The 16047-nt window shown below is 46.7% G+C and overlaps 1 protein-coding gene across 4 annotated transcripts in view; it reads left to right on the top strand.

Annotated features, from left to right (window-relative positions):
- The window catches only part of PAK1 (p21 (RAC1) activated kinase 1), a 201788-nt gene that overhangs the window by 76642 nt on the left and 109099 nt on the right, over window positions 1-16047 (top strand). The window contains exons 1-2 of one of the 4 annotated variants that reach the window (XM_074216951.1): window positions 11269-11283; window positions 12407-12480. The exons of 2 other annotated variants lie outside the window; for them this stretch is intronic. The gene's annotated coding sequence lies outside the window, so the exon portion shown is untranslated. Of the gene's footprint in view, window positions 1-11229; window positions 11284-12406; window positions 12481-16047 lie in introns of those variants that run through there. One more of the 4 variants, XM_074216950.1, reaches the window with a different exon arrangement.

Raw genomic sequence — 16047 nt, 5'->3', positions numbered from 1 at the left:
CAGTGGGGTTAAATGTTTTGTCCAAGGTCACACAGTTAAGTAATTAAGTATCTGAGGTCAGATTTGAACTCAGGTCCTCTTGACTCCAAGACTGGTGTTCTGTCCACTGGGTCACCTAGCTTCCCCGAGTTTAGACATCTTGATTTTGAGCTGTTGAAGTGGATTCAAGTAAAGATCATAGGATTATGAATTGAAGATATCTTAAAGATCATATAATCCAATGTTCTTAGTTTATAGATGTTAAATGACTTGTCCAAAGTCATACAGTAAGTAAGAAGTCAAAATTTGAAGACAATTTTTCTGACTCTCAAGTCCATTTTATCTCATTATATGATCCAACTCCTAAAGTGTTTTGTAAGCAACTGGCAAGTATGGAGCTCATAAGAGAGGTCAGGGCTATAGAAGGGTTTTTGGAATCATTTTTATGGTAAGTGATGCCAATAATTAGATGGAGTTGTTGTTTGGTCATTTCAGTCATGTCTGACTCTTCGTGATGCCATTTGGGGTTTTCTTGGCAGAGATACTGAGGTGGTTTACTACTTCCTTCTCCAACTCGTTTTATAGATGAGGATACGGAGACAAAGTGACTTGTCAAGGGTCACACAGCTCACAAGTGTGTAAGGTCAGAATTGAACTCAGGAAAATGTCTTCTTGACTCCAGGCTTGACACTATCTCACCACTTAGTTGCCTCAGATGGAATAGTCAGATATAAGAAAACTCTGCCCCACTCCTCCCCCTTTCTTTCCTCTCTCTCCCCCCCTCAGCCCTTGCCAGCCAGGATCCTATTGAAGATATACAGTTGGAAAAGTACCTTGGAGGACTTCTATTTTTACCCTTTCATTTTACAGCTGAGGAAACTGAGACATAGGGGGATATTGGTTAAGAGACTCAACACTGATAATAAGCCTTAGAAATGGCATCTGAACCTGTGTGTTCTGACCCCAGAGTCAGAACTATTTCTGCAAAACTGCTCTAAATAGGAAGACCCAACCATGCCTGGGACATTTGACAAGGAGGCAGCACAATGATAAAAGCTAAAGAATTTGATAACTCCAAGACTTAAAACAGAAGTGTAATGTTTAAACTTGTTAATTCTTCTTCTCTGCTTTGCTACTAATTTAATTTTTCTGTCCTCCATTGTTAGAGTCATGCTTTAGCTGGAGATATAGTTGACATGTATATCTGATTTGGGTAAGACATGAAACTGAGAGGACACAACTTAATTTTGTTCAGTGAGAGAATCAGGATTTAAATGAATATGAAATGAAGGATAGGATGGCACAGTAGAAATTCAGAGGACCTGGGTTTGAATCTGTCTTCTGCTGCTTATTAGCCATGACCATGGTAAACATTTTGCTTGTTTTCCTCATTTGCTTTCTGGTGGAAATAATAAAAATGTCTCTCTCTGTCACACTGTGTTTTTGTAAGGATCACAGAATCATAGACTTTAAGCTGGGAAGGACTTCAGAGGCTATCCATTTCCACTCTCCTATTTTATAGATGAAGAAACTGAATCAGAGATTATGTTGCTTTAAGTTGCTATGACTTGCTCAAGGGCAGCATAGTAGTTAAGTGGCAAGGCTAGGATTTGAACCCTGGCCCTCTCTGTTCCAAATCCAACATATTCTGCCATATTGATCCAAGGAGGGAAGTCTCTATCAAGGTCAATGGAAGTGTCAATTGTGATAATCAAGGTGGAGTTTAGCAGGGATTATTATATGCAGTAAGAATCTACTTTGGAACTATGGGTTCAACTTTAGACTTGTGATGTCTAAAAAAAGGGCAAAAACCAATAGTTTGTGATTGCTTTCCTAGAACTGTGAAATTTGCATGAGCTCTTCTACTGATACAGATTGTTAATCAGCAACACACAGAGACATTTTCCTGTCGTGCACGATTCTAGTCTCTCCTTTTTCACGTTTGGAGGATTCACCCACTCAATATGATAAAAGCTTTCTTTGCATCTCTTGAGTATCTCAAACTTATGTGCTAATGTACTATTTGAATGGTGCTATTGGAAATACTTCTCCTTCTCTCTACATAACTAGCCCACTTCCTGGCAGACCCAAGAGAGCTTCCATAACATCTTTTTATTCTATGGTTTGTTTTTTGTTTTCAGGTGTTCTATTTTCAGATCTAATCATTGTTGTCAGCATGATGTAGAAATGGGATGTAGCCTATTTGTGTCTGGTTAAAGGATTGAGAGGCTCATTACCAGACATCTGGCTACCCCAAAATGAGCTCCCTTTTGGAGCTTACACATGAAATTGTTAGACTACATTAAAAGAAGCATCACATCCAAAGCAAAGGGTATATATGTCATCTTCTTGGTCTTAGCACAGCTACAATAGTAGAAGATGTAGTGGAGTAGAAAGACCTGAGTTTAAATTCAGCCTCAGATACGTAGTAGCTCTGTGAACCTGAGTAAATCACTTAATTCTGTTTGTCTCAGTTTTTTCATCTGTAAAATGGGGTAATAATAGCAGCTACCTCCGAGGGTTGATCAAATGAGATAACAATTGTAAAGCACTTAACATAGTGCTGAAATATAGTAAACACTATATAAATGCTTGCTATTAATATTATTATTATTAATATTGTCATTATACTTAAATGTTAGGGGAGGTAAATCTATCTCCCGAGCTCTGGATCCTGCTTACTCGTCTAAGGGCTACATTAAAATGGACACTTCAAAACTAGACTATATCCAGAGGAGTGTGACTAGGATGGAAAGTTGTCTGGAAATGAGTACATCATAAGTTGAAAGTTTTGAAGGAACTGGAGAGAAGACCTGACGGGTATATGGTTGCTATCTCCCTTTGGAAAGCTGTCAGGAGAAGAAGGCTTCAGTATATTTACCTATGAAGTCCCAGAGGGCAGGATTAGGATAAGTCTTTGAAGATCCAGGGAGTCAGCCCAAGTAAACCCTTACCTGAACATACATCTCCTCTATCAATTCCCTGACAAGTGACTCCTAGGAGGTAGCTAAATAGCATTAGACAAAGAGTGAGGAAGGATCTGAGATCAAATTTGACTCAAATACTAATCTGGGATCTTGCTGTAGATGTAGTTGGTATGATATCCTTATAGAGGATCAGTTGCAGCTTGGATGGCCATCTTCTTTCCTTCATTAAATCTGCCCTATGAAAGTCACAAGTGGCTACTCTTGTGCAACACTTGATTTGCAGAGAGAAAATTCTCTCCTCCTCTCCAATAGAAATGATTTTTGATAAATCATGTTACCTCAATATTGGTTTCGTGTTGAAAATCAGGATGATATTGGCACTATCTTTTAAGAGCAGTTTTGGAAGTAAGCAGAAGCACTTTGAAGGCTATAGTACTATAGAAATATAAGTATTTTATAATCAAGATGTCACTATACCTGAAATTCCCTCTAAAGCATGCATTTCTTGGTTAATCCTTCCTGTAAAGTCTCTCAAGATGCAAATCCTATTGGGGCTGGGAGGCTTCAACCCAACAATTCACACTAAAATGTTCCTGGTTTCAGATATAGGAGAGTGGAGCTAAGTGAGAGTGTGTGTGTGTGTGTGTGTGTGTGTGTGTGTGTGTGTGTGTGTGTGTGTGAGTGTGTGAGAGAGAGAGAGAGAGAGAGCGAGAGAGAGAGAGAGAGAGAGAGAGAGAGATGAAGAAAGACAGAGACAGATAGAGACAAAGAGAGATTCAGAGAGACAGAGAAGACAGTTTTAGAAGTGGGAGAGACAGAAAAGACAGAAGTGGGAGGTATAGACAGGATTCAGGTATGAAATGAAGTTTGTATAGTCCAAAGGGTAGTTTTAAAGGGAGAGGGAAAAGGGATCTGTTTGAGGGAGGAATGGGATTTATAGGTTGATATGTGATCCACAGGACTTAAAAAAAAATTAGCTTAAGCTATAAAAGAACTCACTTTCACCCTTCTTGATACTGGAGGCAAAATCAGTTGACCTTGTGCCTCTAAGCTAGGGATTTTTTAATCCATGAACTTGTTTTTTTTAATTTGATAACTATAATTATATAATTGATCTCCTTTGAAATCCTACATATTGCATATGTAGTCTACAGTTTCAGCACATTGCCAAAAGGGTCTATAAAACAAAAAGGTATGAGGGAATAATGTCTGAAACCCATCCTTCCTCCCAACCTCCATCTTTCTGTGATTTTTTTTCTTTTTCTTTTTTAGTTTTTTTTTTTTTTTGCAAGGCAAATGGGGTTAAGTGGCTTGCCCAAGGCCACACAGCTAGGTAATTATTAAGTGTCTTGAGGCCAGATTTGAAAGTAGGTACTCTTGACTCCAGGGCCAGTGCTTTATCTACTGCCACCTAGCCGCCCCTTTCTGTGATCTTTCACTCAGGTTTCAAGACCTTAGAGTTATCTGTGATATTTCAGGATCCTTGAGCCCAACCTTCCCCAACCTTCCCCAACCTCCCCTCCACCCTCTCTAGGCAGCTGCCAAATCATGAATTCTAAACCTAAGACATCCCTAGCATCCTTTCCTTTCTCCCTGTTTACAAGGTTGCTCTCTTTCAGGCCCTCATCATTTCTCACTGTTGCTATACTGTATGGGAACTCTTGCTAGAGAGACTCACAAAAAAATCTTCTAATTGGTCTCCTTGCTTCTACTCTGTCCAATCCGCCTTCCACAGAGCTGTTAAATTAATCTTCCTAAGACCAGGTCTCTCTTTTGCTCAAAAATCTCAGTGGTTCTGTACAGCTTCCACCTGGGTTGTAATAAAAAGATCTCCTCCCCTCACCCTCTAAATTTAAGGCTTTCCAGAGTCTGGATCACATCTATTTTTCAATTAAGTTGAATTCAGTCAAATATTTACTAAGAACCTACTATGTTCAGTAACAACTCATATGCATACAGTGCTTTCAAACATGCCAGGTAGGCTTGGTTCTCACAACAAGATATTAGGGATGCAAAATCAAAATGAAATAATCCTTCTGGCTAAAGAATTTGGAGTCTTCTTGAGGATGAAAAATGTACACAGGTAAGAAGGCTTCACAGAGAAGGTGGTACCTGAGTTGTTTCAGAAGGAAAATATGGTTTCTGAGAGTCAGAGCTGAGAAGGAAGGGTATTCCAGGTATGGGGAACAGCGTGTGAATATCCTGGGAGAAAGATGCAGTATTAAGGGGAGGAACAGTGATTGCTTCATTTTGGCTGAGATATGACTCATGAAGAATTGAAAAGAGAGGTGGAATCTAGATCATGGAAGGTCTGCAAGGCCTGATTAATTTTTTTTCCATGTAGGCAACTATAAGTCCCCAAGGCCTTTTGAGCTTGGGGATTCCTTAGGGAATTTATTTTGGCTGCTGAATCTGGTGGACAGGTCGGAGGCAGGAAGACCATTTTGGAAGCTGTTCATAGTGCAGGCTCTTGGTAATAAGAATCCTATCTCCATGCTTTGCTTAGGCCATCTTCCTCCTCAGCTCAGCCTTTTAATTTCCTTTCTTAAGAAGCTTTAGCAATGTATTAAAAAAAACATTATTTGTACAAAATAAAACAAACAAATAAATAAATAAATGTGCCACCAAGAAACAAATAAACAAACAAAAGAAGCTTCAGCTCAGGTGCCCCCTCCTAGTCAGAGCTTTTCCTGACCTCTTCCTTCTCTCTCCTCCCCTTCTTCACTCCTTGCCTCCCGACAGCATACCGAGTGCATCCTCTTCTTCATCCTCCACCTCTGGCTGAAAATACCAATCCTCCTTGGCTAGCTACTGATGCCTTCTTTCTGGAGCTCCAGCGCTTATGGATGAATATTTGTCACATTGTATTTCTCGGCCTCTCCCTCCCCCGCCACTTTCACCTGGGGGGGGTGTTACTCAAGGGATTAGAACCAAAGGATCAATCCCCCGATCCCCAGGGAGGAGCCCATCCAGGTTCTTGCTGATATTTTGAGGGGCCTGAACCTCCCCCAAAGGCAGTGACTCGCTGGTTCTCCAGTGGCAGAATTGGGATTCTAATCTTTCCATCTCTCCGTCAAATTCTTTTGCCCCCTCCCCCAACACACATACACAGTCTCACACATGCAAAGGCACACAAACACATATACATAGTCACACACATACAAAGACACACACATACAGTGTCTCACACACAAACAGCCACATACACAGACATACAAACATACTCACACATACACACATAAGCACACTGACACAGTCTCACACTCACACAAACACAGCCACACACACAAAGACATACACACAGTGTCTGACACACAAACAGCCACAGCCACATACACACACATACATAAACACACTGACACAGTCTCACACTCACAAACACATGCACACAAAGACACGCACACACAGTGTGTGACACACAAGCAGCCACAGACCACACACACTCACACATACACACACATAAACACACTGACAGTCTGACACTCACACACACACAAAGACACGCACACACAGTGTGTGACACACAAGCAGCCACACACTCACACATACACACACATAAACACACTGACAGTCTGACACTCACACTCACACAAAGACACGCACACACAGTGTGTGACTCACAAGCAGCCACAGACCACACACACTCACACATACACACATAAGCACACTGACAGTCTCACACTCACACACACACAGACACGCACACACAGTGTGTGACACACAAGCAGCCACAGACCACACACACTCACACATACACACACATAAACACACTGACAGTCTGACACTCACACACACACACAAAGACACACACACACAGTGTGTGACAGACAAGCAGCCACACACACTCACACATACATAAATAAACACACTGACAGTCTGACACTCACACACACACAAAGACATGCACACACAGTGTGTGACACACAAGCAGCCACAGGCCACACACACTCACACATACACACACATAAACACACTGACAGTCTGACACTCACACACACACAAAGACACGCACACACAGTGTGTGACACACAAGCAGCCACAGGCCACACACACTCACACATACACACACATAAACACACTGACAGTCTGACACTCACACACACACAAAGACACGCACACACAGTGTGTGACACACAAGCAGCCACAGGCCACACACACTCACACATACACACACATAAACACACTGACAGTCTGACACTCACACACACACAAAGACACACACACAGTGTGTGACACACAAGCAGCCGCAGACACACACTCACACATACACACACTGACAGTCTCACACTCACACACACACAGACACACACACAAAGACACACACAGTGTGTGACACACAAGCAGCCACAGACACACACACTCACACATATGCACACATACACACACTGACAGTCTCACACTCACACATACACAAAGACACGCACACACAGTGTGTGACACAAGCAGCCACACACTCACACATACACACACATACACACACTGACAGTCTCACACTCACACACACACAAAGACATGCACACACAGTGTGTGACACACAAGCAGCCACAGACACACACACTCACACATACACACATACATACACTGACAGTCTCACACTCACACACACACACAAAGACACAGACACACAGTGTGTGACACACAAGCAGCCACAGACACACACACTCACACATACACACACATACACACACTGACAGTCTCACACTCACACACACACACAAAGACACGCACACACAGTGTGTGACACACAAGCAGCCACAGACACACACACTCACACATACACACACTGACAGTCTCACACACACACGCAAAGACACGCACACACAGTGTGTGACACACAAGCAGCCACAGACACACACACTCACACATACACACATAAACACACTGACAGTCTCACACTCACACACACACAAAGACACACACACAGTGTGTGACACACAAGCAGCCACAGACACATGCACTCACATACACATAAACACACTGACAGTCTCACACTCACACACACACAAAGACACACACATAGTGTGTGACACACAAGCAGCCACAGACACACACACTCATGCAGTCACACTCACATACACATACTGACAGTTTCACACTCACACACACACAAAGACACGGACACACAGTGTGTGACACACAAGCAGCCACAGACACACACACTCACACATACGCACACATACACACACTGACAGTCTCACACTCACACACACACAAAGACACGCACACACAGTGTGTGACACACAAGCAGCCACAGACACATGCACTCACACATACACACACTGACAGCCTCACACACACACACAAAGACATGCACAGTGTGTGACATACAAGCAGCCACAGACACACACACTCACACATATGCACACATACACACACTGACAGTCTCACACTCACACACACACAAAGACACACACATAGTGTGTGACACACAAGCAGCCACAGACCACACATACACACACATACACACACTGACAGTCTCACACTCACACACACACAAAGACATGCACACACAGTGTGTGACACAAGCAGCCACAGACCACACACACTCACACATACACACACATGCACACACCGACAGTCTCACACACACACGCAAAGACACGCACACACAGTGTGTGACACACAAGCAGCCACAGACACACACACTCACACATACACACACTGACAGTCTCACACTCACACACACACAAAGACACGCACACACAGTGTGTGACACACAAGCAGCCACAGGCCACACACACTCACACATACACACACATAAACACACTGACAGTCTGACACTCACACACACACAAAGACACGCACACACAGTGTGTGACACACAAGCAGCCACAGGCCACACACACTCACACATACACACACATAAACACACTGACAGTCTGACACTCACACACACACAAAGACACACACACAGTGTGTGACACACAAGCAGCCACAGACACACACACTCACACATACACACACTGACAGTCTCACACTCACACACACACAAAGACACACACACAAAGACACACACAGTGTATGACACACAAGCAGCCACAGACACACACACTCACACATATGCACACATACACACACTGACAGTCTCACACTCACACATACACAAAGACACGCACACACAGTGTGTGACACAAGCAGCCACACACTCACACATACACACACATACACACACTGACAGTCTCACACTCACACACACAAACACACACACACAGTGTGTGACACACAAGCAGCCACAGACACACACACTCACACATACACACACTGACAGTCTGACACTCACACACACACAAAGACACACACACAAAGACACACACAGTGTGTGACACACAAGCAGCCACAGACACACACACATATGCACACATACACACACTGACAGTCTCACACTCACACATACACAAAGACACACACACACAGTGTGTGACACAAGCAGCCACAGGCCACACACACTCACACATACACACACATACACACACTGACAGTCTGACACTCACACACACACAGACACGCACACACAGTGTGTGACACAAGCAGCCACACACTCACACATACGCACACATACACACACTGACAGTCTCACACTCACACACACACAAAGACATGCACACACAGTGTGTGACACACAAGCAGCCACAGACACACACACTCACACATACACACATACATACACTGACAGTCTCACACTCACACACACACAAAGACACGGACACACAGTGTGTGACACACAAGCAGCCACAGACACACACACTCACACATACACACACATACACACACTGACAGTCTCACACTCACACACACACAAAGACACGCACACACAGTGTGTGACACACAAGCAGCCACAGACCACACACACTCACACATACACACACTGACAGTCTCACACTCACACACACAAAGACACGCACACACTGTGTGACACACAAGCAGCCACAGACACACACACTCACACATACACACACATAAACACACTGACAGTCTCACACTCACACACACACAAAGACACGCACACACAGTGTGTGACACACAAGCAGCCACAGACACATGCACTCACATACACATAAACACACTGACAGTCTCACACTCACACACACACAAAGACACACACATAGTGTGTGACACACAAGCAGCCACAGACACACACACACTCATGCAGTCACACTCACATACACATACTGACAGTTTCACACTCACACACACACAAAGACACGGACACACAGTGTGTGACACACAAGCAGCCACAGACACACACACTCACACATACGCACACATACACACACTGACAGTCTGACACTCACACACACACAGACACGCACACACAGTGTGTGACACAAAGCAGCCACAGACACACACACTCACACATACACACACTGACAGTCTCACACTCACACACACACAAAGACACGCACACACAGTGTGTGACACACAAGCAGCCACAGACCACACACAAACACATACACACACTGACAGTCTCACACTCACACACACGCAAAGACACGCACACACAGTGTGTGACACACAAGCAGCCACAGACACACACACTCACACATACACACACACACACTCACACATACACACACTGACAGTCTCACACACACACGCAAAGACACGCACACACAGTGTGTGACACACAAGCAGCCACAGACACACACAGTCACGCAGTCACTCTTTCCCCCTTGGCCCGTCCTGGTCCAGCAGCAGTGGCGGCTCGCGGGGGGCTGGGGGGCTCCTCTGGGGCCCGGCACTTGGGGCGCTTTCAGCCTCGTGGCCTCGGGCTCCGCGGGGCCCCCAGCCCCCTTAGGCGGGCCGTGCCCGGGCCGGCTGCGCTCCCAGGTGGGCCGGGGGCGGAGGCCCGGGCCCGGAGGGGGCGGGGATGCGGCGCTGCCCCGCGCGGGTTGGCTGAGGCGGGGCGGGCCCGGGGGGTACCCGCCCCGCCCCGCCCCGCCCCGCCCCGCCCCGCGCCCCTCCCCCGCCGCCCGCGCTGGGCTCGGCTGTCGGGAGCCGCGGGGAAGCCGGGCCGCGCCGGGCGGGAGGAGGCTCCGGGCAAGAGGCGGCGCCGGGCGGGAGGAGGCTCCGGACTAGAGGCCGCGCCGGGCGGGAGGAGGCTCCGGGCAAGAGGCGGCGCCGGGCGGGAGGAGGCTCCGGACTAGAGGCCGCGCCGGGCGGCAGGAGGCTCCGGGCAGGAGGCGGCGCCGGGCGGCAGGAGGCGCCGGGCGGCAGGAGGCGCCGGGCGGCAGGAGGCGCCGGGCGGCAGGAGGCGCCGGGCGGGAGGAGGCTCCGCGTGCCCACCGCGCCCGGCCGCCTCGCCTTCCTGCGCCGCGCCGGACGGGCCGGGCCGGGCCGGGCGCCGGGACATGCCGGGCCGGGCTCCTGGCCGCGCCAGGTAAGGCTGCGGCCGCCCAGGGGGGGGGGGGGGGCGCGCCACACCCCCGCCTCCCCCGCGGCCCTGGCCGGGCGCCCCTTCTCCCTCCCCGCGCCCCGGGGTCCTCGGGCCCCGTCCAGCCGAGCCCTCCGTGGGAGGGTCCCCGGGGCCGGAGGGGGCCGGCCGCTGGGGCGCTCCGCTCCGGGGGACCCCTTGGAGGGGGCCGACTAGAGCCTGGTCCCGCGTGGGGGCCGCCCCGGGCCCCGCACAGGTGCCGGCCGCGGGCTCGGGCTGGGGGGGGGGCGGCGCCCGGGAAAGGTCGGGGGACCCGTGTTTTGGGGCCGTTTGCGCGAGGCCACGTCCTTCCCTGGAGCCGGGGCCCCGCGTGCCCGCGTCCCCGCAGGGCCCGGGCCGGCCGCTCCCCTTTCCCGCGGACTGGCCTTGACCCTGGAGGGGCCGAGCGTCCCCGGGGCGGGGCTGGTTCCACCCTTTCTCGCCGAGGGTCCTTCCCCAGGGGAGAACAATGGATTCGGGGTCCCAGGGCCGGGCTCCCCCGGCCTGACCTTGCTCCCGGTGCCCCCCGGGAGACTGCAAGGGCCGGCCTTGACCTCCGAGGCCACCAGCCCTGGAGCCAGACGCCCTGGGGCCCTTGTGGCCCGGCAGGCAGGGGCCCGGCCCCCTGGCAGAGGAGGCGCCTTCCGAGGCCCGGCCTCGGGATGACAGCCCTCCAGCGTGCCCGAGCCTCGCCGGCCCGGGGTGAGGGCAAGCTTGGGGAAGCTGCTGGGCCGGGGGTGGGGCAGGAGGAGGAAGCGCCGGGGAGCCGCTTGGGAACTGCCCATGACCTGGGCTCCTTCCACCCCGCGCTAATGACAGGTTTTACAGCTTCATCGATTCATTTATCGAGCAAAAGTTTCTCTGGAGAATTAAGTCCTTTCCCTGCCCTGGGCTTGTTAGCTCATCTGTGTAATGGAATTGAGACTTCTGAATCTTTTCCTTTGTGCTGGACTCCGGGAGCCACCTTGGGCAGCCCTTGTATCCCTTCTCAGCTCTGGATTTATTTAAATGCATAAGACTAAATACATAGGACCACATAGGAAAGCAGTTAGATTGAAATGCACTTATCTGTCTCTATCTAAACTGCCAGGGTCTTGGTCCTCAGATGAAGAAACCCCTCAAACCAGGCAATCCTTAAGCACTTTCCCAGCTCAGTGCTCTAAGGTAGGTAGTTATCTTTCAGTAATAGCATTCCATATTCTGAGATCTCTTCTAGTGGATGAGGAACTGGGGAGAAAAAATAAATTCTTGGTAATCAATAACATTGAATAACGGTGAATCTTTTATATTGTGTGTGTGGGGGGGTGAGGAAGGGTCTAGGTGTTCTGCTTGGAAAGGAGACCCAATATCTCCTCTTGTTTCTTGCTCTCAGGGAGCTTATCAATTGAAAGGACTGCCTGGTGATTGATTACTGAAACCTACTCTGCTAGGTGTGAGGATGGGCTTTGAGGAAAAGAGGAAAAGTCTTAGAACATTTCTGAAATTCTTTCCTTTCCTCTTTTGTTATCCAGCCAAGGAATATGGAAGCTTTTATTCTTTTCCCATTTGATAACTATGGACCTTTATTGCTCTCTTTACCCTTTCTTCCTCCCATTGTCCAGTTCCTTTCCTTTCTACTTGACCTCTTCATTTTTGTCCTATCTACCTATTCCTTCTTCCTTTCTTTTCCATTTTTACTCCTTTCCATCCCTTCTTTTTTTCCTCTCTTCCATCTGTCTCATCCCTATTTTCTCTTTTCTTTTTATAGCTCTTCTCTACCCTTTTCCTCCTTGGCTTTTCTCTTTTCACTCTTCCCATCTTATCTTTTCCCATCTCATTCCTTCTCCCTCCCTTACCTCATCCCTCTCCTCTCTTGTATATTCTCCTTATCCTCATTCCTTTTATTCTCTTCCTTTTTTCTCCTTACTCATTCCCCTTTTCAACCTCTCTGTGCCTACCTCCTTCCACTTCTCTCACCATTCAGTCTCTTTCCTTCTGCCTTACCTTCCTTCTCTATTAGCACCCCCCCCCCCCCATTCTGGTAACAGCTGAATTTCCCCTCCTTTAGAAGCCTCTCTAGATGACTAGTTCCTCTTAAAATTTCTGCACCAGCTTCCCTCTTAACCAGAAACTTTCTCTTTGTAGAGACTTGGGATTCTGCCTGGGGAATCTTGAACCCACCCCAGCATCTCAGCATGCTCTTCCCCCATCCCAATTTACCTTCTCATTGTCTTCTCTTCCTTAGTGAACACTTGCTCCCTTTACCCATAGTGTAATGAAAGAACATTTGATTCTGAGTTAAAGAACAGAGGTTCAAATCTGTGCTCTGCCTTTATTTTTCTTCAAAGGAACCTTATTATTTTTTAAAGAATCAAACTTAATTTTTTTTGATTATCAAATTGTTTTTTTCTCTCCAGTTCCTCACCCACTGGAAAAGAAAAATTTGCATAACTAAAGTAAAACAACCTGTTCTACTTTTTAAGATGTGTGATCTTATTGGCAAATTTTTTCTTTTTAGTTTCACTACTAAAAGAAGTGGTTGGGATTACATGATACTCAAGTGGCTTTCACTTCTGACTTTGTCTACTATAAAGACCCCTTCTGGCTCTAAATCCTATAATTCCTAGATTTGCTTTTGCTATGAGAGAAGGAGAGGTGTGTGAGAAGATGGGTACAGGAAATGAGTGATAGGAAGCCAGTGAGCAATCTTTAAATCTGCAGTGAGCCTTTAGGGGATGCTTGGTTCAGACAGAAGCCCAGATTCCAAGTTCTAAGTTCCCCAAGGACTAGCAGTCTCAGAGGCTGTTCTTGGGAAGACTTGCTCTTGGTGATCTGGGGCAGGATTATATGGCATCTGGTTATGGGGAAGGACTGCCCAGAAGCCTGTGGGAACCTTGGGAAGTTGTTCTCAATGACAAGGTGGTGGTTGGTCTATCTCCCTTGGACCAGGTAGTCTTAATACCTGCAATCTCTCTACTGCTTTCACCTTTCTCATCTTCCCAATTTCCCAAGCTACAAGGAAGTGACATTCTTGAAAATAGGGTGGGAGGCCTGGGTTCCATTTTGGGCTCAGTCACAATGTAGTATGTGAGAAAGATGTGTGAGTTAGATAGGATATAGGAGGCCAAATTAATTATACAACCTTGGGTAAGTCATCCTGGGCCTCATGCAATTCAATAAACACTATTATTAACAATACTCACAACAGGAACAATCTTTATTCCAATTACCTGGAAGGTTTCTTATGAGGACCAAATGAGATATTTTAGAGATTTGTTTTTTATGGAATTTTATTTTTTCAGTTAATAAAAATCCTCCTAACCCCCATTGAGAAAGAAAGCAGAACACAAATTCTATTGCACACATGTATAGATAAGCAAAATAAATTTCCTCACTGCCCTGTCCAAAACAATAGATGTCAGTCCGTACTGTTATGTCCATTGCCTCTGTCTGGTAGCAAGTCATATAGTAGAGATTCGCACTCAGGACCTTTGACTTCAAAGCCCAGTGCATGTATTGTAGCAGAGAGCCTGAAGGCCTGGGGACTGGGTCTTTATATTCATTGACCAGTTTCTAAGTCTCTTGTTTTGGTTTGTTTTGCAGGGTAGTGGGGTTAAGTGACCCCAATCAGTTTCTAAGTCTTTCAAAGTTGTTGGTCTTTATATTTTTCTTGTTACTGAATAGGTTGTTCTCCTGGTTCTGTTCACTTCCTTCCCTTTGCCCCTCAGTTCTCTGGCATCTCTCCCTCATCTTATTTCATGGCAATTTATACTTAGGGTGTCCTGGGACAAAGAACTATAAGGGACCAACCTTTTATTTTACAGATGAGGAAACGGAGGCCATTGTTCCCTCAGTGGATAAAATCCCTAATTGCTGTATTCCCTATCAGGTGTGTCCAACCTTCGACTCTCAGGCTACAAGGCCCTCAAAGCTCATTCATGTTACATTATTGCATATTATTATCATACATTGTAGTCACACACAATTCTCTATGTGACTCTTGGTAAGTTTTTATTGGGCGATGTGGCCCAGAAAAGCTAAAAGATTTAACACCCATGTCCTACATGACCTTGTTGGGAACACCTTTAAGGTTGAGGTGTTTAAAAAATTGTTGAATTGGATAAATGATTTGAATGCTTAATGGATTTTTTTTTAAACTCAGGAGTGGGAGGGTCATCTGAACATTCAGATCAAGCCCCCTTTCCTGTTGAGTCATTTGAGTTTAGGAGACTTTTCTATTTTTCTGGAACTAGCAGCTGTGGAATGAGCCTGGGAAAGTTTGGCTCTGGGGGTACCCAGTGCCCATGGGCCTCAGGCCAGAGTCCTCATCATTGCTGAATTTAACTGGGATTTAGTCTAAAAAGGGACCCTTATCTAAGATTAGTAGGAGGGAAAGAGTTCTAAACTGGGAGTTGGGAGAACCACTCCTTGTATTTTCTACTTGCTAACTTCATTGACCCTCTCCCCCCTCTCCCTTTTGCATCTTCATTTTCCTAATATGCCAAACAAAGAATTTGGATTAAATGTATTCTAAGTTTTTTCAGCTTTAGCATCTTAAATAGTTCCCCATTTCTGTGGCCCTTTTCTACCTCTAACATTCTGCATTAAGGCCTCTTATAACCCTAATTGTTGCGACATTCTCTGTGCCTCTGACATTTTGCATTCTATGTTGTAAGACCCCCTCCTAGGTCTGACATTCTGTGTTCTAAGGTAGCTTTTAGCTCTGACAATTCATGTTCTAAGGCCCCTCTT

The sequence above is a fragment of the Macrotis lagotis genome, chromosome 1 (assembly GCF_037893015.1).
Source record: "Macrotis lagotis isolate mMagLag1 chromosome 1, bilby.v1.9.chrom.fasta, whole genome shotgun sequence".
NCBI classification, from domain to species: Eukaryota; Metazoa; Chordata; class Mammalia; order Peramelemorphia; family Peramelidae; genus Macrotis; species Macrotis lagotis.
Note: the sequence above shows the minus strand (reverse complement) of the source record. Positions and strands in the feature narration are given on the sequence as shown.